This window comes from Microtus oregoni, unplaced genomic scaffold (assembly GCF_018167655.1).
Source record: "Microtus oregoni isolate MIOR12 unplaced genomic scaffold, Mior012 000018F_ref0000195, whole genome shotgun sequence".
Taxonomy (NCBI): domain Eukaryota; kingdom Metazoa; phylum Chordata; class Mammalia; order Rodentia; family Cricetidae; genus Microtus; species Microtus oregoni.
The window spans coordinates 35,736,780-35,760,072 of record NW_024543077.1 but is presented as its reverse complement, the minus strand read 5'-3'; the positions used below and the strand labels follow the sequence as shown (position 1 = coordinate 35,760,072).

The following is a 23,293-nucleotide window of genomic DNA, read 5'->3' as shown; positions in this document are numbered from 1 at the left end:
TGAACAGCTTCTGCTTCCTTTGCTTCTATTACGTATACAGTAGACGCCTATTGACAATGATTGGTCAGCACATTACCTAGGACTGGGAACTCACACCACCAGGGCCTCTGGGCAGAAGAAGCACACTAAAAGGAGACATGGGGAGTGCAGACTTGTGTGCAGGCCAGCTACCCAGCTACTTCAAAATTCAGTGTTATGACTTCTGGGGCCCGGTGCACCATGCTTCTAATTTAGAAGTGCAGTGTGCCAGGTAGGCCATGCCTACATTTTCTCCTACAAACTCCCTGCTCACCACTTGTTTCTGAGAGGTAGTTTAGATAATGGCTAGGTCCACGTAGTCAGATTTCTCCGCTGCCTCACGTTTCCCATTGATAAGCGTTAATTAACCTCACAATGTTTCAGATTTGCTGCTCCTTTGATATAAGGGTTCCACGAGGTAATTAAAACGAAGATGTGACCCAGCACTGGGGAGACACTCACTCGCTCAGCCCACGTAGGAGAGACAAAGCTAGTGAGAAGCAGAGCACAATTAACAAGCAATAACTTAACAGCATCCCAGATGACGTGGTAGCGGCCCAAGGAGCATCCAAGCCTTGCCTAGACCCTTAGTTAGGAGGGAGTGGAATCTGCTCTCCATCCCAAGCTTTCAAATTTAGTCTAGTGTCATCTTCGCAATGATTACCGAGGCAGATAAAGGTATTGGCTTGAGCCAGCCGAGGAATATGGAGATTGTTTTGCTCCGTAGTTATTCCAGGTCAGATGGTACGCTGGACAGTTAAACTAGAGATTATCCCAAGCTTGTCTTTGTCAGCGACACGGGATGTTGCTATCTGCGCTTTCCGAAACATTCAGTGCGTTCTCACGTCAGAGCAGACATTCATCTTCCAGACAGAAAGCCTTCTTCCCAGTTTCGGCGTTGCTCACGACAAGGCCTTATCTGGTGTGTGCAGCATGGGCTTAGGCAAGGGATATATGTAGCCCCCTCAGCCCTCACAGCCACAGACATAGGGCTATTCTTAATGATTTCGAAGCAGGAGACTCATTTTTATTTCCTGTTCAGTTTGCCAAGCTGTTACTATTCATCAACTGATGAGATTACAAAACCACCATGGGGACACCTTAGTTCGTCTTCAAGAAAAGAAAAGAAAAGAAAAGAAAAGAAAAGAAAAGAAAAGAAAAGAAAAGGTCTGTCTGGTCTTTCCCATTGCCAGCAACTCCACCACCTACAAAACGAGATTTTTTTTTTTCTTCATCCCAGTTTACGGCAAAGATAATTTGGGTGACAGGAAGTTATTGACTTCCTGGAAGTGTTTTCCACCTGTAGAGATGGAATGGGATCCTCCATCCAGGCAATGCCATATCCACGAAGAGACTGTGCGTTTTGCGTCAAGGCAATCTGCCGCTTGGTGATTTCACCACAGTTAGGCTTGTAGACTGGTTCATTTACCTACTTCAGGTTGGGATGCTCCCCGCGCAATTTATGGTTCCACAACCCTCAGCATATTCATGCCATGGAATTGGTTTGATGCGGACCAAAAAGCTGCAATCCAACGTGGACCTTTGGGCTTATACCATTGATAGCTCAGATTCTGACGACTGTGGACCTTTGGGCTTACACTGTTGATAGCTCAGATTCTGATGACTGTGGACCTTTGGGCTTACACTGTTGATAGCTCAGATTCTGATGACAAACGCCAATGTTCACTCTGCCTGTACGTAGACGTTTCTAGTTTTCCTTGCCATCTCTTAGCCATTTGAGTCTCAGTCCTGAACGTCTGCCTATGTTCCCTGAGATGGTGCTTTGCTTTCTCACAGACAGGCTTCCGCCTTGCCTTTTGAAGCGTCTTTAGGGCTAACTTCTTCTGCGCGGTCGCTTCCCCTTCAACTTTTCCAAAGTCTTTCACCTTTCTTAGGTGCTTCTGGCACTGCAGGGGTCCTCTCTTGCTTCTCTGGCACAGGTTCCACGGTTCCGGCCTGGAGGAGCGGGGAGTAAATTTTCACTGAAGCATGTATAGTGTTAGATGACTTACATAGTTACTGAATCTATCACTGTGTTGTTGTAGAGATACAATTTATTATCTCTATTTGTTTTCAAGTTCTCTATTCCTGTTACGCAGTTTGGACTAGGTGAACCTGTGGATCCTTTAAAGTGCTCCTTGAATGTAGCACTCTGCCTGGCTCCTACCAAACCAAGAGTTATTTCATTTCATGCATTTCACCAAAATTTAGCTCAGGGGCCAGTGAGACGGCATAAGAAGTCAAAGGGTTTGCCCTGTATATTGGCTGGCTTTTGCAACTTAATGTCAAGTAGAGTCACTTGGGGAAAGGGCCCTCAATTGAAGACGGACTTCCATCAGGTTGGCCCATGGGCATGGCTGTAGGGCATTTTCCATATTAGCAATTTGTCCTAGTTAGGGACCTTTGGGCTTACACCGTTGATACCTCAGATTCCGATGACAAATGCCAATGTTCCTTCTGCCTGTACGTAGACGTTTCTATTGCTGAGAAGAGACACCCAGACCATGGCGGCACTTAACTGAGGGTGGCTCGCTTCCAGTTTCAGAGGTTCAGTCCCTTAGGATCATGTGCATGCACACAGATACACACATTAATAATAAAATAATTTAAAAAAATGAATTCAAAGTTTTTCCTTTATGCCTGGCCCTGTGTTACAATTCTGCGCTTCTTAAAATCTGGTTATGGAGTTCCCTGACTTTATTTTGTTTTATATTATGCTATTTTAAAGGCAGTTATAATTTATATTGTTTCAAGTAAATTTTTCAGTACATACATATAACGAAGTTTAGAAAAAAAATCGGTGTTAACAGGTGGAAGAAAAAAAAAAACAAGCTTTGGTCTTTTACCTCCAAAAGAAAACCAGGGAATGCGGGCAACAAGGTCATTTAATTGTGTCGGTCTCTTTCAACTTTCCCTTCGAAGGTTGTCACCCTTCGGTGAAGATAAACATCGCTAAAAGCTTGTCAGCCCTTTGGAGACAGGAAAAAGGATTTGTTTCCCCGCCTGTCTGGAGGAGATAGATGTGGGCGTTGGTGTCCTTCTGCAAAGCAGTGGAGGAGCCTAAACAAGATGAAGTGGCCTCGTGTTGATGGAGTACATTCAGAGGTGACAGCGCTTTCTTCCTCATTCTGCCAACAAGACTTCAGAGGGCTCACAATAGGAAAAGGGAGGAAAGAAGTTACCCTGCCAAGGTTAACAGTTAGGAACTCTCTGTATCTCAAGGACCTGCCAGCACATCCCTACGCAGAACTTTCTTCTCCCTCAAGAGTACAGACTCATTTTTAAAACACACACACACACACACACACACACACACACACACACACACACGAGGGCGGGAGCGGGGAAGGATAGGAATATTTGAAACATTTATCATAAAGAATGAAATGGGCTTCAGACCGTTTTTGAGGTTAGACTCAGATTTCTTTTGCAAGGGACGCCACCATTCCCTCATGGGAGGCTGAGCTAGTAGGGTCTTTGAACACTAGAGATGGCTACGGCTGTGGAGGTTTTAAAATACTGTCTCGCCCAACTGCCTTTGCTGAGGGACTGAGAAGCCGAGATTCAGTATTAATTAACTCACTCAACCACTAGGGCAGAGCGCAGATGGAAGCAAAAGCTCACCCCATCCCCAGTCTTCTGCTTTATTCCCTTAGTCCGCTGTGCTGAGCGTACACCGTCACGCAGAAAGACAGAGCTCATGGGTGGGGACCTCTGCAGGCTCTCCAATAAGGCTAAGGTTATCAAGTTACCAATACTGGCTCCATTTTAACACTTTGTTTAGGCTCCCCCTGCTGGCTGGTATTTCCATGGGACTTTTTTTTTTAAAATTGGTCTTTAACTGTTTAAATTTTTTTTTGAGATAATTACATTATTTCCCCCTTCCTTTTCCTTCCTCCAAACCACACCCTCTTTCAATCTGTGGCTTCTTTTTCTTTAATTGTTGAAATATATATATATATATATATATATATATATATATATGTGTGTGTGTGTGTGTGTATATATGTGTGTGTGTGTGTGTGTGTGTGTGTGTGTATGTATGTTCCTAAGTACACATACACAGTTGGTTCAGTCTGTATGTTACTTGTATGCACATCTGATATTGGATAGTTAATCAGTAAGCTCTTCTCTGGGAAAGACTGTTTCTCTTACTCCCAGCATTCCTTAGTAGCCTATGGTTCTCTCGGTAGGGTTGAGGATCCCTGGGCGCCCCTCCCCCTGTCTGCCGGTGCTGTCTGGGTTCAGGTCCGATTTAGACAGCCTTGGGTGGGGCTTTTAAAGGCAAAACCACATCCTGGTATCTTGCTCTGCATTGCAGGAGGAGCGTCACACAAGCAAGCAGTTTAACAGAAGCTAAGATAAGCGGTTAGTTGGTGTGTGTGTGTGTGTGGGGGGGGTGGTCTTCACAAGAAGCTAATACCAGTTAGTATCTTGTCTAACTTGTTTTAGTATTGTACTGTATCTTGACTTTGGGTTCCTAGAATAGAGCTGGGCATTTTCCATGGGATTTCCCATCAAGGAGACCATATTCCAGTTAAACCTAAAATGGCCTCAGCAAGAAATCCAAGATGGAGGAACCTCTGCCCTGTCTCATCCTGCCCCAATATCTAAAGAGAAATAAAATCTATATTTAGACACAGATGCAGACAAACCGTAAACACCGTTACTAATTTTTCACCGAAAAGAATAGCTAATATGGGAATATTTTCCCATATTCCAGTAGAATATTTTCCACCGGAGATTTTACTTTTTTATTTCTATAAACTTTAATTTGTGCTTGTGGGGTGGACCACTTGGATGCTACTGTATCTGTGTGAATGACCCAGGCTGCTAGCATGGGCTGTGCATCAGAGTAGAGTTTGGGAGGCTGCTTCTCTCCTTTCACCACGTGGATCCTGGTGATGGAACTCAGCCCATCAGGCTCAGGGGTAAGTGCCTTCACCTGCTGAGCATCTTGCCAGCCCAGATTTTATTCCTTTATTGCCTTAAGACAGGGTCTCTCTAGGTAGTCCCGGCTGCCCTGGGATTCACTTTGTAGACTAGGCTGGCCTCCAACTCCCAGAGATTCCCCTGCCTCTGCTCTCTGAGCGCTGGGATTAAATGTGTGCAGCACCATGCCCAGCCTTAGATTTTGTTTTTTGAAATGAGTTTTTAGGTTAGCATGCAAAACGGGGTTTCCTTGTGACATTTTGTATACATTGTTATCCTTTGTCTCAAACATTCTCCCCACAGTGCCTTTCCTGTGCTCCCTTCGCTTCTCTGACTTGGTCCCCCCCTTCTTCCATTTACTTTGCCCTTCTGCTTTTTGACCACATGTATTTCAGTACTCTCTCTTCGCTCTCTCCTTTGAAGATGTCTCGATCCCCTCTCTTGTCTCATAACCTACACATGCACACACACATACACATGTGCACACACAATTTTAAATCTAGGCTCTGCATATAAAAGAAAAACATTGCCTTCGTCTTTCTGAGTTTGACTTTTTTCATTTTCTTAATAATATGATTTCCAGTCCCACAAATTCTCCTGTAAACGTCACAATCTCATTTTTCCTTTACGGTTTCACAAAATATCGTTTTGTGTGTGTGTGTGTGTGTGTGTGTGTGTGTGTGTGTCCTGTTTTCCTTATTCATCTGACGAGGGACATCTAGATTGATTACATTTCCTGCTTGCTGTGAATAATGAGGCAACAAACATGGGTTTCATTGATGGCCTTAAATAAATATACGAGAACATGCACTGTTTTGTGTGCGAGTGTGTGGCACACACATATGGAGATTTTAGGACTCTGGGTGTTGCTCCTTGCCCACCCGCCTTGTTTGGGACTGGGTCTGTATAAGCCAGGCTACCTGGCCAGTGAGTTTCTGGGGTGTCTCCTGTTTGGGCCTCTCATCTCCCTGCATGCGCCGGCGAGGATTGCAGATGCTTGGGTTTTGCTCAGGTTGTCAGATCTGTGCATCAGGTGTGCTTACACCCCTTCCCCTTAGACATCCAAAGATCTGCACCCTTGTCTGACACCATCCCTACTCCATTTACTCAGTGAACTAGACAGCTTGCCGAGCCCCCCACCCCTCCCCGTGCATTTAAAGAGATACTGCTACTTTGTGAAGTTAAACAAAGAAGGAACCGGTCATTACCGCTTTAAAGAAAGGTTTGTCGAATTTTATCAGGTTCGCTTGGTTACTTGAATCTTCTTTGGTATCCGGAGGTTTCCCAAAAGGGGAAACATCGAATGGATGATTTTCTACAAAGTGATTTAAAAAAGACGTTTGGGAAGTTGGTGGTGCGAAATAGGTCAAGAGCTAAGAGAAGTTCAAAAATGGAAGAAACACTATAGGGAAAAGAAAGCGTTGCTCAGGAATTTGTGTGGTATTTCCCACGGACCGACGCTGGGTTCAAAGACGATTTGCGGAGCTTTGTCGGGGGGCTTCCGCGGCCACTCGAGTTCAGCAGGGGCATTATTTTGATGGACAGGTATAAAACATACAGATTGTGTTTCTGCCATCCGTTGAGAGAGTCATATTTTCAATTCCTCTTTCTCTTGACCGAATATTGTACGTGCGATTAGCATAACAACTTGAACTGTAATTATCTGTGGGATTTTCCTCTCTGGGAACCCCGCTCTCTCCTTATAGCTTCCTTGTCCCAACCCTTTTCAGACTCCCCACCTTTCCTGATAAATGTGTTGATTTGATTTTTGGAATAAAATTAGATTGGTCTGAAGCAGCTTTAACTTGATGCTTAACGTCTGTGGGAGTCTGGCACTCAGTATAACATTTAGCTACATTTGCGAGAGCCTTCCAGATGTTATTTTAGGAGGACTGGGAAGAGCTTTACCCTCCTGTGCTCCCGCCCACACCAACCCATTTGGCTTTTGCTCAATGGCTAAAGGCTGAAATTTGATTGCCAGTGTTCTGAATGTCTTTCTCCGATAACAAAATGCTGACACACCTGTGAAGTATCAATCACTCACACTTGACTGTGACGGTCAAGGGTGAGCCGATTTCTTGGTGCGTTTTTTTGTAGAAGGAGGGCTTCTCTGTGACTCAGGTTGACCTTGAGTTTGAGATCCTTGTTTCTTTCTTCCAGAGTGCTTGGATTACAGTATGTATACCCCCAGCTCCAACACAGGAGCTAGCTTTGAATAATAGTGCATACATTAAGAATGATTACTAGGTAAGGTGGTGTATGCCTTCTACATCAGCACTTGGAAGGCAGAGGCAAGCAGGTCTCTATGAGTTCCAGGCCAGCCTGGTCTACACATTGAGCTCCAGGATAAACAGGGCTACATAATGAGAACAGACACACATTCAAAAGGACACCCTACAACCAACTAAACTGAGTAGAACAGGCATGTAGCTCTGTCCCAGAGCACTTTGCCTAATATGCAGAAGGTCTTGGGTATGATCCCGAGTCCTGCAAAAACTAAAGCCAAACCACACAACACAACCCCGAAACAAAACAAGAGCAACACAGGAAAGCAAGGGAGTGCTGGCATCTGGTGTAGATTTGTGGCTGGTATTTTTGGGAAGGATTCTGAATACATGGTCTAGTCTGCCTCTGACTAAGGGTCATTGTGGAGTCTCTTACCCCACACCCTGCCCTGAATATCTGCTATCTTAGTGCATTGTGGGATAAAATTGGTTTACTTAAACGGGGCTATTGGAGATTTGTAAACTGGCATATGCTATGTCAATAAAGACAGAGAGATGTATGGTTAACAACAATAATAATAATAACATAAACACACTGGACATTTTGCTGAAAATTCCCCCATTGCTGACCCAGAATGCTAAGGTTGGAAGTCCTGGAGTAGGATGGCAAATGTACCATCACTGGGAACAGGTGTCACGGGAGGGGTGAAGTATGGCTACGGAGTCTAAGAGACTGCTTTTGTGAGAAGATGCAGACAGATTACTATTTGGTAAGGTCATAATGTATTCTGACAGTCTGTTTAACCATATGCACAGATTCCTGGATGTGATTTTAAACGTTAAGTCCTAATTATAAAACTCAGATTCAAAACAATTTTGAGTAAGCCCGCCGAGAATGAATGCGGATGCCAAGCATGCAGCTACGGTCATTGGGGAAATAAGTACACAAACGTAAGTTTTAATCGGGGCCAGGTGTAAGCCCCCGTGAACTATTATCAAGTAGACTTGCGTTGGAAATAAACAATAAATGTGATAAAACTTTAAAGAGATTACATTCTGCCAACACGAATTATCCAGGAATATGTCAAGAGCCACCAAATCTCTTTATGAACGGTTCTGAGAACATTTAAAAATATAGAGAGAATTCTAGGCCTTCCAAGCCGCGAGGATTGATTTCTGCTGGCTTCCTTAGCACCTTCTTTGTTTCAAGAGGCTTCCTTTGTACATACTGAATTATCGGAGTCAACTGACTCGGTCAGTGTGCTCTCTGGGTCACCACGCATGCCCTTTTGTTTAAATTAATCAGCCCCTGGAAGGGAGAAAGACAATTCCGTCCTACCAACCGAATCCAGGAGAAAAATGAATATGTCAAAGCAAGCGTGACATTCTTTGTCGTTGGCATGCCCGGTGAATGGAGCTAATAATAACCCCTTGAATTTTCTGCCAAGCAGATCGATAAATCTCTTTACACGCTGCGGTCTATATTGTAACATTCATTCTTTTCCATTATTTATCCACTTACCACGGACTGAAAGCTTAAAATGTGCTTAGTCATTGCACTGTGGAGGGGGATAAAAGGCTAACTCTGAATCCGCCTGGGGCCCAGCGGGGAGATTGACGCTACCAAGTACAAGGGCCCACGTAGTCCAGAAACAGGCTACTCTCGAGGATGAGCTGGAGCCAGCCAGCCAGCCGGGGACGTGAAGAGCAGTCTGATAAGCCACCGATGACATGGAGACTTGTTTTAGGAGGCCACAGTGTGGTTAGGGTGGAAACAGAGCGGAAGTGGGGAGTGACCTTATTCTATATATTTCTGAAAAATACATTCTACATTTTCAGGTAGCCCTGACTCGAAAGACTTCATGAGCGTGCTGAGTTGCAGTGCTGGCCACTAAGCTGGAGAAGAAGGGGCAGGTTAGAGGAGGAACCTCTAAAGCATTCAATGTGACAACTGTCCAGTACCTACACACTCACGTGACGGTGGAGGTAGACAGCTGGGGAGCAGAGGCCTTGGATTCCGCAGTCTGCATCAGAAGTTTGTACTCGAGAGTCTCAATCAAACGTCGTGTCTAAGGACATACGTCGGCTAGTGGTGCAAGAACAACAATAGATGGCGAGGAAAATGGGTGGCCCAGCAGTGAAGTCATGTCCAGAGTCTGGGAAGGTGACATGACCAGGAAAGAAGACGGTGGAGGAGGAACCTCCGGGGTAGGCACAGAGTCTCTGCTCTCCAAGGTTCTAGATGCTTGAGATAGGGTTGTTGAGGTAGACGAGGTGACTTGCCAATGTCTCCTGCTGGACTTCAGAGCTGAGGGCTGAGAATTGACCACGGGAGTCAATAGGAGCGCCGCTGAGATCTTGCTACAAGCAGCTTTGATTGGCAATTTGGGATGAAACATTTATTAAAGAGGGTTCAGGGGGAATGGCAGGTGTAAGAAGGTTAAGAAGATGCTTCCGGGATCTCTTAGGCACTCTTGTTTGAAAACACGGTGGTGGCGCACGCCTTTAATCCCAGCACTCAGGGGAGGCAGAGGCAGGTGGATCTCTGTGAGAGGACAGGCTCCAAAACCACAGAGAAACCCTGTCTCGAAAAACCAAAAAAAAAAAAAAAAAAGAAAACACGGGAGCAGGGGCTGGAAGGTTGAAAGTCGTGCGTGTAACAGCGATGTTGAGGCGTGATGGCTGCGTGGATAAAAACGGGATGTTTTTGCATGGTTATGTACTCAGTCGATACTGTAGTTGGAAAAAAAGTCAGTGGTGCAGGCCAGGAGGCAGTGCTTTCTCGAGAGGATACTGTCAGCATCCGGTCCTTTGCCTGAGCAGCTGCACAGTTTACCTGGGCTGTGGGGGCAGAGGCTCTGGTTTCACACGTGCAGCAAAGCCGGCAGCGTAGGAGGTGGGAACACACCTTAGCATATATAAGCCCAGGTGGACACAGCAGAACCCTTTTCTTCGGTTTTATTGAATGTTATAGTCTTTCTTCAAAGTCCAGAATGTATTTGACCTTGGCGGCTCTTCAGACTTTCGCGGAGAGCTTTTTGAAGAATGCTGATTTCTGGGGCCTCCTCCCACAGATACTTGATCTGTACTGTGATTTGAATGTGGAGGGCCCAGCATGGGCTCCTCTGTGTTTAAACTTTTTTTTTTTTTGTTTAAGTTTCTTTTTTATTAAAATATTTTCCCCTTCCCCTTTCTTCTTTCAAGCCTTCCCAAATACTCTCCCTTCCTCATTTAAATTAATATCCTCTCTTTTTTTATTCTTAAATATATGAGAGTGAGCCGGGCGGTGGTGGCACACGCTTTTAATCCCAGCACTTGGGAGGCAGAGGCAGGTGAATCTATGTGAGTTCGAGACCAGCCTGGTCTACAAGAGCTAGTTCCAGGACAGGCTCCAAAACCACAGAGAAACCCTGTCTCGAAAAACCAAAAAAAAAAAAAAAACCCCAAAAAAAAAACCAAAACAAGCGATTGTATATGAGTACAATTTTCTCAGTCTATGTAATGTTCCCTGTATGCGTATGACTTCAGGTCTGACCCCTTGGTATTAGATGAACAATCAGGGACTTGCCCCTAGGGCACAGCGTTTCTCTGCTCTCAGTATTTCTTCGACGCCTGTAGTTCCTTTTCTAGGGAGGAGGCCTCTTAAGATTTCTGCCTTCCACGTTAGCACGCCGATCGCTGTTGTGCTTGCTCAGGTCTTGTTTAGTTAGCCTTGTTGATGAGACTTCATGGGTGTAGCTTGCCTGTGTCCAAAGTCTTGATTCTCAGTTCGGGACACTGTTTGGGAGGATTGCTCCAGCTTTAGGAGATGCAGCCTTGTCGGGAGAAGCCAACCCCTGGAGCCCTGCCTTGAGGTTTGAGAGCCTGGCAGACCCCACTTCCTGTTTTCTCTTAGTGGGACTCCCTGTATCTTGTGGCCACATGTTTTCCACCAGGACAGACTGTATGTCCTCAGAACATAAGCCCAAATAGAACCCTCCTCTCTGAAGTTGTTTCTTTTAGGTATTTGGTCACCGCAAAGAGAAAAGCAATTCATAATATCTTGATAGTAGCCGGGCGATGGTGGAGCACGCCTTTCATCCCAGCACTCGGGATGAAAGCATCCCAGAACTCTGTGAGTTCGAGACCAGCCTGATCTACAAGAGCTAGTTCCAGGACCGGCTCCAAAGCCACAGAGAAACCCTGTCTCAAAAAACCAAAAAAAAAAAAAAAAAAAAAAAAATCTTGATAGTATTATCAGAATCACGCAGTCTAGAACAGCAAGTATAGATGTTATAATGTGTCCTTCTTTCTAAGTGGCTAGAAAACCAGACTTCCGTTGTTATCAAATGGGTACTGCTCTCTACTGTTTGAGGAAGGGGAGATTTGCTACTGCAACTTGAGTTTTAACTTCTGAAAGCCACAAGCTTCGTTCCCAGGAAATCTACTGCGGAAGAAGGAAGCAGGATGGAGTCAAGGAAGAAGGTGAGCAACGCAGGTCTGTGGCAACCTCTAAAGGTTCCATGGAGAACTAGGTGTCCTCTGCACGGGGTTGTAGTGGCCTCATATCCACCTACCAGTTCTGGGATGTGGATCTCCTTGAGAAGCACATGGTTGGAAGGAAGGGAAATTTTGTTGTTCTTGGCTCTGAAGAAGGAGATGACACATGAAGACAGCTGGTGAAAAGGTCCCTGGAGTGCGGAAGCCCAAAGAGGCCAAAGGTTAGAGAGTTTGGGACTTGCTTTTAGTTCATTCAAGGTTATTGTACTTCTAACACAGACAAAGGTCCCACCAACTGTAAATCAGTTCTGCTCTCTCCAGACTATGGTCAACAGCTGTGGCTAGTTGCCAGACCTCTGCTCCTGAAATAGGGAAGTAGTTGGTTCCTACCTAAAACAAAAGTCTAAGTTCTAGTTCCCTTTATGGGAATAACTAGGGATTCCACCCAGGGAGTGGTTTGCCACCAGAGTGTTGGGTCTAGGGTCTCAGTCTAGGGCGTGAAGCGATGAATGTAGCCGGTGACTTTCAATTTGTATGTTAATTCAGACTTTTGTTTTACTACTACATTTTAAGGTCAGGGGTATATTAACCAGATGGAAATTAAACACAGGTGAATTTTCAGTACTCACTGAAAAATTCCCTCCCCGTGCTATCCTATATGTTTCTGCGTTTTATTATTTTCGTTTGCATCTTTGTATTCTTTGCTATATTTCTAAATTCCCACGCTTCCACTCTGGAAGAGGGTATGTTCGTCGACGCTGGCCCCCGACACTGGAGAGGTACTCAATATCTACCACAGGTGTTAGTAACATTCTGGCAGACATAGTGGGAGACTACGGCAGGCTAGAGGAGACAGGAGCTTGTTCCGTGAACTCAGGTATATTTTTTCGAAAGACATATTTATGAATAATTACGATTCCTCCTCAATTCTTGTTAAACATAAACAAACATAATTGTTTCACACGTATGGCTGATTTTCTTCTACATCTCCAGTCAAAAGGAAGCTAGTTTATGAGCATACAGTTATTTTTCTACTTTCTCATCTTCCTGCAGGGTGTTCTTGGATAATATGGGAATACTGGAAACTGTATAGAACTTAGGAATGAGGTTTTTTTTTCCCATCAACCATTAACATATTAAGAGTTTTACAATTGAAAATTACCAGGACAACTGGGTATACGAGCCACTGGATAAAGCGATGGACACTTGACGGCGGTGCCAATATTCACAGTAATGTGCAGGCTCGAGCTACCTGACCCACTGCCTTGGCTCTGGCAGCAAAGATGAGAACACCATGGCAACCATCTAGCAAAGTGCACAGGGAAGCCAAGATGAATTAAAAGAGCTAGGAGGAGAGGAAGGGGCATGCTCATCTAAAACGCAGCATCTGTGATCAAGAAGATGCAATATGCCCCCCTCTATACGCTGGATGCCTGCTCTCAATGTTCCCAAGCGTGAGTGTGCTCAGGGCCACTCTTGCAACGATATTAAAAGGATATATAAATGATATTGCTCTCATTTTAAGGGAGGGACCAGAAGAATCTTAGTGCTAGCTAGAAGTGATATGGAAACATTAGTGCCCAAACAAATGAAGTCTTGCTTGATGGCGCCAAGGTTAGCTAGACTAGAGGCCATGTTCCTAGCTATGAAGCTTTCCAAACTTAATTGGAATGTAGATTTCATGCCAAAAAAACCCAAAAAACAAAAAACAAAAAAAAAGGTAAGCAGAGGGAACAAAACCTCACAGGAAGGTGCACTTTGAGTTGACCATGAAAGTGTTTTAAGCAAGAGAATGTGAGTTAGCTTTGATGGGGGTGCTTTGGTTGTCTTCAAGAGGCTGAAGATTGAACGTTGGGGCTCATGCATGCTAAGCATTTTACCACTAACCACCCCTCATTGTTGGCCCACACAAATGAACTTTGATCAGCAAATTTAAATGCACCATTCCCCAGTTAGTGAGACGGGGCTCAAGCAGTGGTTTAAGTCTATTATAGAAAAGAACAAACCCTTTAAACGCGAGAAAAGAAAAATTGAAGACCATAGTTGTCTTTGACTCAGGTGGCTTTGTTTCATTGGTTTGCAATGACTCAGCCTCTACTTGTTGGCCATGGAAGGACCTTTAGAAGGATACGGCTTTAGGCAAGTATACATTAAAAAAATGTTACAAGTATTTATTTTATTAATAAACAGCACCTCTCAAAGTGAGTTAGCATGTATTTTTTTTAATATGATAAGATGTCAGTATTTATAATAAAGTAAAAGAAGTCACCACCAGCTGTCTTTATACACTGGAATATGGTCTAACAAGCTGTCTCTTGGAAGGTAAACAGCCTATATTTGACACTATTGGCTATATGACATCAGGGATTTCACAGCTCAGCAAAGGGCTACAGTGTGAAAATATCCACCCACACGTACCTAAAATTGCTTGTCACCCAACACTGCTTTTTAGCGATGTTCTAGCAAGTATTTTCTGGATGCAGCTCATAAACCCATCAGTAAACAGTTGCTATTTGTGCTCCACACTTAATAGAAAGCTTGGTTAATTCAGTGACGTCTAGAAAGGCAGCTGACTGGGTGTCAGAGCTGCGAAGTGCCTCTACCACAGTCAGCGGTGCCCCTGGTTTTTCTTCAATTGTCACTCATTAATTTAGTTTGTGATACCATCAGTAAAGTAGCCTCTTGCTGGTCAGTCAAGGAAAGAGCTGGAACAGCTTTCTTCTCTATCTGATGGCAAGCCGTTTTGAACCTCTATATATTTACAGAAATTCGGCCATAGCCTGTGAGGACGTAGGCATTTACACACATTTTAAAGATGAAAGGAACACTCCAAATTAGTATCTTAACTTCCCTAGCCTCGTATCAGGTTAAACTGTTAGCTTTGGGAATATGTTCTCTCTAACTTCTGGAGGTGGAAGGATTTTGAAAGGGTCCTTTAGGGAACCCTGGTGGGGATATAAGACCGATGTAATGTCGGCTGGAACTGAGACTTTTAGATTGATGTACGAGTGATTCATAGTAGAGAAGCACAAGGGTTTATATATTGTAGGCTACGTGAAACACTTCAGAAGAACCCCCTCCCCAAAAGGCAGGATCGAGCACTTACATAGGGGAAGCATAAAGAAGTGGCTGTTCAGAGAAACAAAACCATCGCAGGGAGGCCCAAAGAAGACAACCCACCAGTAGGGCGTGCATGCGCACAGCTCTCCTGGCCAACGCACTTCATTGTTGATGAAGAAGCACTGTTTTTTCCTTCTCTCTGGGGGATGGAGGATGTATATACCACATGCGAATTTCATCTGCTTCTAAAAGCAGGAAGAATTACATGTTTCTCTTGCATCTGCTATTTTTCAAGTGCCTTTAGCTCAAAATACTCCGCATATGAAGGTAGGATATTTGGGGACAGTGCCTTCTGCCGCTCTGCATTTCCAAATGGCATCTGTAGGAGAAACTGTCGGCCAGCCTACCCAAGCGGCCGCAAGCCGCCGCCGTCACCCTGCCCAAACCAGCCCACATGAGCACGGGTGGCAGATACTTCCTCCCTGAGCCAACCTAAGGCCTGCTGCTAGACCCAGAGACTGCTGACTCAGGGACACCTGACTGGAGACGCCCATGAGGAAAGGACAAGGTGGCAGAGTTGGCCGCCAGAGCCCATGGGACCTTGGGAGGGGGTATAAGAGACCTGCCCGTGCCCTCAATAAACAAGTCTGCTTCCGCTTCTTACCGGACTCCCAGGGTCTCTGCCATTGACTCTGCGCCTTCTCACCCCTCCCTCAAGGGGTGGCTGGGAGGGACGGTCACTGCGACAGGTATCCAGGAGGAAATTCTCACCTGGGAACAGAAGTATGGTTGTTTTTTAAGAGCTAGTTCCAGGACAGGAACCAAAAGCTACGGAGAAACCCTGTCTCGAAAAATCAAAAAAAAAAAAAGAATATCACCTTGATCGTATAAAATGTTCTACTACTGTAGAATCTGGTAGCCACTATCTCCCGTGGTTGTTTGCAGTAAATTAATTGAAATGAAATAAAAATCAAATTATATGGTTACTCTAGTCACATTTGATGCATTTGCTAGGTCCCTGGCTATATGTGGCTAATGAATTAGTGGAGATGTAACACCTTTTTCTAGGGGAAGGGATTCTGGTACAACACTGTAATGAAGTCGAGCAGAAGAAACAGACTTAGGAAGTTGACAAAATAATTTTTTAGGAAGTTGAGTAAGTGGAGGTCTGTCTAAAAAATGAGGCAGACATATATCCTGTTCTTTTTTATACATTCTATAGCCTCAGCTTCTTTTATACAATAACTTTGGCACTTTTTCTCTTTAGCAATAAGGAAGAAGAAGCAATTCATAACAAAACGGAGTTGCAGTAGGCGGCGGAAAGAACGCTGCTCCAATCACAGAATGTTGGTGTTAGAGAGGACCTTTGAGGTCCTCTTGTCCAAACACCATTTGACGGAATCCACTTTAATTGGCCATTTAGCTGATGTTTGATCTCCTCCAGGAGCCAAGCACACGTCCGTCTCTTGAGATGTAACATTTCACCCTGGTGATTGTCTACTCGCAAGGCTTGGTACAACCTTCCAGAAAGGGCAGGCAGGAGAGTGGTGGAGATTAGCAGCTGAGTCAAAGTCGATGGCCCCTGCCTGCACTGGGTGTGGACCCCACTGCAGGAGAACAGTCAGCGTCTCCCTCTTTTTTCCATCTCCAGTCTTATACAACACGAAGAAAAATAAAAGCAAGGAACATCCGCAACGAGTCACAGAGTAAAATTACGTAGGTTAATAGGTTTTTACAAAGTTTCAAATACTGTCCATGAGGCGGTTTTTATCATTACAAAGCCCCGTGGGAATTGTGTTGACTCAACAAAATCCAGAAAAGCTGATATTACGGCTGTGGAAACCCTTGGGGAGCTCGAAGTTGAATGGCTTCAACAAGTCGGGCTTACAAAGTAGAGCCGTTGAAGAAGAAGATGTAGAAAGTAAGACAAGACTGTCAGAGCAGACGTAGGTGAGGATGGCTACAGTCCCAGGCGAGGGGCTCAGAAGGGGGCCCTGCTCCTAGGTGTTCTTCTTGTGCTAGGCTCTGGGAAAGCTTGAGAACAGAGGTCTCAGCGGCATGAACACAACAAGACGGGAAGGCTTAGGAAAGGAATATTGCTCTAAAATAAAACCTTAAACTTTGAATCAGAAAGATGTTTACAAAAATAGTACGAGTCTCTGTGAATGTCCTGAAACTCCAAAGGCAAAAACCTTAATCTGAATGTCTGGTCGGCTCCCACAAAGGGAAAAGAGCTAGAGCTCTTTCGCGACGTGAAGGCAATGACCACATTGACAGACACTGGGCATTAATGAGTTAAAATCTGGCGGAGGAGCTTGAGTTCTTACCGCCAAAGGAAACGTAGAACTGAACATCTGTGTGCCCTCTAGTTTCTCCCTGTGTGTAGAGAAAGTAGGAAGACGAGCTATGTTGTCTTCAAATTGGGGGTGACAATAGGGTCAAATATCACATACTCTCTAGATGTATATTGTTGGAATTCAGCGGTGTAGTTCTCTTTGATATGAGAACGGCCTTTGAGATATTAGAAAAGAAGTAGACGCTGAGGTAATTTCCTCTAAACACCTAAAACCCTTCTAAAATGGGACTGGTCTTCTCATGCTCCGCCCTTCCCCAACAAGCTTCTCACCGATATACTCTCCATTTTCCACTCTGGAGACATCTTGCCTATGTCGCTCAGGGTTTGGCTAGGCAATCACCATGGTTTATTCCAACTTAAAACCAATGCTTGTTTAGTTCTTTACCAAGGACGCTAAGAAGACCAAGTCAGTCAGGTGGTGGCACCCCAGCACTCGGGAGGCAGAGGCAGGTGGACCTCTGTGAGTTCGAGGCCAGCCTGGCTTACAGAGCGAGTTCCAGGACAGCCAGGGCTACATAGAGAGTTTCTGTCCTGAAAAACAAACAGACAAATAAACAAGATTCTAGTCAACACAGGTGGCGTTTTCATATTTTTATGTTGCTCTACTTTGCTCTCCTTCATCCGTCTTCTACTCTTCCTCTCCACCCTCCTGTTCTCCTCTTATTACTCCCCCCACCCCAAATAGTCCTTGCTTCTGCTCCCATGTCACATGCAACCAATAACTTTTTCTATTTTTCTTTTCTGGAGTCTTCTTCCTCAGCCCTTTAATAATCTCTCTCTCTCTCTCTCTCTCTCTCTCTCTCTCTCTCCCTCCCTCCCTCTCCCTCTGCTTCTGACATCTTCCTCCTCAGCCCTTTTATAACTCCCCTCTCTCTGTCCCTCTCTCTTCCTCTTCTTTTCCCTCCTTTAAATCTTTAGCCTGCCTATGAGAGAAAACACGAGCCATCTCTCTTTCTGAGTCTGGCTTACTTTGACTGACATAATAACCTACAGTTAAACCCATTTTCCTGCAAATGTCATGAATTCATTTTTCTTTATGGCTGTATAAAATTTCATTGTGTGTTTGTGCCACATTGTCTTCGTCTACTCCTCTGCTGATGGGCATCTCTGCTAGGTCCTGGTTATTGTACGGCAGAATACATGGATGGACATCTCTGGCGTAGGCTGACTTAGATTCTACTGGGTATATATACCCAGGAGTGATACAGCTGCACCATATGGTGGTTCTATTTTTAGTTTTCGGAGCCACCTCCACACTGATTTCCATAGTGGCTGTACCAGTTTGCATTCCAACCAGCCCTGTATGAAGGTCCCCTTTCCCCAACGCTGTTCGTGGTCCTTTGTTCTCTTGAGGAAGGCTCTTCTGACTAGGCAGCATCAGGAGGCCGAAGCATTTCCCTCAGGCAAAGACCATCCACGTGTTCATTTGCATCACGGTCAGTTTTTATAAAGTTTTCCCATGTCAAATTGAACTATTTCACAACCCTGACTTTGAGAACAGCTAAGTGGCCTGACCTTAGCATCGTCCTTAACTCTGTTCTTAGAGCCGAGGCAGGCTAAGATTTGATTTCACCTTGCTGCGGCTTGTCAACTGCTTCTCCACCCACATCCATGTCTAAAAGGCTTGGTCTCTAGTGTGGTGCTATTAGGCTGTGAAACCTTTAAGGCCTGATTTTAGGAGGAAGGATCCTTAGGCCCAAAGAAATTAGGCCTCCAAATCCTAGACCGGATTGCCTTGTTTTATTATTATTATTTGATTTTTTGAGACAAGGTTTCTCTGTAGCTTTGAAGCCTGTCCTAAAACTAGCTCTTGTAGACCAGGCTGGCCTCGAACTCACGGTGATCCGCCTGCCTCTGCCTCCCGAGTGCTGGGATTAAAGGTGTGCGCCACCACCGCCCGGCTTTATTTATTTATTTATTTTTTATAGTGATGAAAAGCTACGAGTACACATGCCTGTGACACCATAGATCATGTATTAATGCAGCCCTGAACTACCTGTGTAGTCAGATCCACAGCCAATAAACACTAACCTCCCAGTCTGAGTGACGTGATGGGGCCCAACTGGCGAATGTAGTCATCAAATATGACTTCCAGTATCTTGGGCTTCTTCAAGGGACAAAACGGCGTGGAATCGAGACAGTGTCTGGGTCTCGGAATGTGGACTTGTAGCAGAGCACTTGCTCGATTAACAAAGTCCTGGCTTCAGTATTCGGCTCCATTTAAAAACAGGGAACTCACTTGGCGTCAATGGTTAGCAATGATCCTTTAACTCTGACATGAATTGACTTTCATTAAGTAATTAAAAAAATTTTGCTGTAATTATCTAGTCACACGTAGTTGTGAAAGTTTGCGACATAAAACAGTACCATATGTCCTTTACCCAATTCCCCCACAGAAACACCTGTTGTGCTATAGCACAATAATAGAGACAGAAGCTGACACGATCTTCCAACCTTTCACGCATTTCTCCGGTTTTCTGAGCACTTGCGTGTGCAGCTCACCCCCTTCCAGTTTATCTCATGGACAAGTATGAACTTGTGACGTGTGACTCACGGGCTAACAAGGATCCTTCTGGCTATCCTGACGTCATTGCAGCCATTCCAGGGACAGACATTTTTACTCCTCTGCAGTAAATGCCACACCGTGGGTTGCACATTGAGCATGTGTGTCCAGTTTCGTGAGAAACCGACCACGCGTCTTTTCCAGAGTGCCTGTATCGGATACGCTCCCTTCAGCTCTGCCGGAGCGATGCAGCCTCTCAGCGTTGTGTCCAATGCTACTGCTTTGTCTGGGGGACAGCTATGTGTTCTACGGGTCGGAGCTGGTTAGGAGAATGGGACCCTTACCCGGAATTCAGCTGCAAAATGAACTTAGCATGGGGGGCGAGGAGGAGCGCTGGTGGCCTCCCTCTCCTGAAGAGGCAAGAGATTCCTCAAGGAAGATGTAGGCAGAGAGACTTCCGGGGTCTCAGCTGCATCTGCTCCGAGAGGCATTGCTGTTCTCATCGCCTCGCCTCTACTTCCTGTTTGGTTGACCCGCCTATACTTCCTGCCTGGCCAATCAGCGTTTACTCAAAATATGATTGACAGAATCCCGTCCTCCTGCGATCAAAGAAGGAAGGGCAGAGGAGGTCCTAGTTCAAATGCCAAAGGCTCCTGCTGTGCTTGCTGAGCCTTGGTAAACTTTCTTAGCAGGGCAGTGGTGGCCCACGCCTTTAATCCCAGCACTCGGGAGGCAGAGGCAGGCGGATCTCCGTGAGTTCGAGGCCAGCCTGGTCTACATAGAGCTAGTTCCAGGACATGAACCAAAAAAAGCTACGGAGAAACCCTGTCTCGAAAATCCAAGAAAAAAAAGGGGGGGGGGGGCTGGAGAGATGGCTCAGAGGTTAAGAGCATTGTCTATTCTTCCAAAGGTCCTGAGTTCAATTCCCAGCAACCACATGGTGGCTCACAACCATCTGTAATGGGGTCTGGTGCCCTCTTCTGGCCTGTAGGCAGACACACAAACAGAATATTGTATACATAATAAATAAATAAAGAAAATAAAATAAAAACTTTTCAGATGTATTTTCAATTAAAATTTACAATATCTCTTGGTGGTATAAGTCCGCAGAACTTAGCACAAAATTCCTGCAAGGGAACCGGCGCTGTTGAACTGTGAATCCTTGGTCAGAAGCAGGACGTGTGAACACTTTCTCCCAGGCTGCCCCTTGTCTTTACCCTCTTCTGAGGCTTTCAGCCAGAAAGGGAATTTTAATTTTGATGTGATCCAATGTACTTTTCTCTATTATGTAGGCTTTGGCTTTAGTGATAAATCACGCTTCTGCTTTAGCTTCCTCTTGCAAAATTGTTGGACCTGCATGAATTCCCATGCTTTTCTTTTTTCTATATATTTTAGAGCACACACACCCATATATACAAGGACTTTGTTTGGCTTCTGTAAAAAGCTACATTAAGGCAGTAGAGCAATGGGCCTCTCTCTTGTGTCCCTCCCCTTTGCAATGAATGGAGCAGCTGACTGATTGCTCTGAGGCAAACCGAGCACGGTGGACGCGGTCTCTTTCGTCATGAGAACACATCTGTGACACGTCATTCAAAGGGAGCACCTTTCTTCCTGAACTCATGTCGATTTCAATGTCGGTGGGGATGCTTGCGTTCACCTGTGTTTTTATGGAGACACAGCCACGCATAACGGCGGTACCTTTGCCTCCACTGCCAGTTAAATTACAGAATAAATGTTGAAATTGTTGGGGGAAACAGGTTACCCAGCCAAATGACTTCCCGATTAGGGCCCCCTAGAGTGGATGGGGGCACATTTATCCTTCTAAAGTCCATCAGGATGGAACACGTGTTGCTAAAACGGGATTTTTGAGATTCTTTCTGGTCTTGTACGGAGAGCTGATATTGGAAAGCTCTGATCTCGGTGCAACTTTCCCTCCTTGTTTGGTTGGTGATTGCTACAGGCAGCTCTGTTAGCTGAGTGACGTCACACAGAGAAATGAAGGCAGAGAGAGCTCTTGCGGATGATCCGACTATCCCCTGAGACAAAAAGACCGCATGCGCGACAGCCTCCTTTGGAGTTTCATTGGGGGCCACAGCAGCTGGGATAGTTGCGGGTGCAGTTGTGGGAGAGTTGCGGGTGCAGTTGTTGAATGGATAGTTGTGGGCGCAGCTGTGGAAGCGGGTAGCTGTGGGTGCAGTTGTTGCCGTCCTCAGTTTTTTTCCCTTCTAAAATAACAAGAGATCTCCAATTTGCTCTTGAGCTTTTGCAGCCTCGGGCTTTTTAAATTACGGCACCGTGACACGCTAAATCTTACTTAATCAGCCAGCAAAAACAAAAATTTGATTTGCAAAGTTCTTCTCTTCCTAAAACAATGTCTTGGCATTCTTTTTCTTAGTGATTGAGATGGGAGAATTTATTGATGATTAAAACCCAGACAGGGTCCCTTGCTTGACTGGAGCCAAGACACAAGGTAAATATCTTGGTCTTGCTTCCAGTTTTAGAACTATGGTCCTCTATAAGTGTGTGCAAGTCACTGTGTGTTACATCCCTGTATGTGCCTCGCTTCTATGATTTCATGTGGCCCTGACTGCAGTGGTTATATGCTAGTGTTCTCTTGGTGGCATATGATAGAAAACCATATCTTGACTGGAATAGGAAGAGTCAAGGTGTATACACAGATGGACTACAAAGGTTGATCAGTGTCACCGGGTCCCCATTTCTTCCTATCTCTTGCTTAGGACTGAGTCTTCTCATCCTGTATCTAGGACGTCAGAGTCTTGTAATGCATGCTCATCAGATCTTATGCCCATGCTTGAACCAATCGCTGTGGTCAGGGCTAAGCTGCGTGTCTGCACAGGGAATAGGGTTTACCGAATACCCAAGCGTTGGCAACTGAAGACTCCATCAGGTTGGAAGGAGTGGTTCATTATACTGGGTATGGTGGGGTCTGCTGTAATCCCAGCACGTGGGAGACTGAAGCAGGAGGGTGATGAATTCGAAGCCGGCCTGAGCATCGTAGCCAGGTCTTATCTCAAGTTGTTCATTAAAATGAAAATGAGGGCGGATGTAACACATTTATGATTGGCATATGACATGGCAGATAATCTCCTCTAAACAAAACCTGTTTATGAAAGATGTTTAATAAAATCACGACGGCTCATCTACAAACATCATTGTCTGGACCTAGATTTCCTCCTGTATAAATTTAGGGCTTTGATTAAATAATGTCTCTGCAGTTTTGACTGTAACATCCTGTCTTGCCTCCTGATTAGCCTCCAGCCCCCCTGCTGTGTGTAATGTGTCATGTGTCTGTCAGCCTGAAAGGATGGTGACGTGGAAGGGGGAGATGATGCAGCGTCTTTGGATAAGCTTGGCCCCGAGGCCAGTGTATTTGAGGCCCTAGCCTTGGACATGCGCACAGTCTGGGAACTACCAGGGGGAGGGACACCGCTACCGTGAAGCCTACGAGCACAAGGTAATAAGACAAACATTTCCCTGCAAATGTCTGGAATCTTTTTCAGGCTGTCTTATTGGAAGGCATGCTTTCGTTCCTGCCGCTTAGGTTATTCCCATTCTGCTAGCTTCCGTTTCTCTGACATTGGCCTCTCCAGCAAGGTGGCAGATGTTGATTTTAAGTTCCGGTAGGCTATGATTGGTGGATCATTTTCCTTGAGAACACACCTGCCATCATTTACCTAACAAATGGGCATGGCTTGTGGA

General features: G+C 45.1%; 1 pseudogene; it reads right to left on the bottom strand.

Annotated features, from left to right (window-relative positions):
- Nucleotides 1–1,194: 1,194 nt before the first annotated feature.
- LOC121458837 lies at nt 1,195–21,260 on the bottom strand (annotated as a pseudogene).
- Between the last annotated feature and the right edge of the window lie 2,033 nt (nt 21,261–23,293).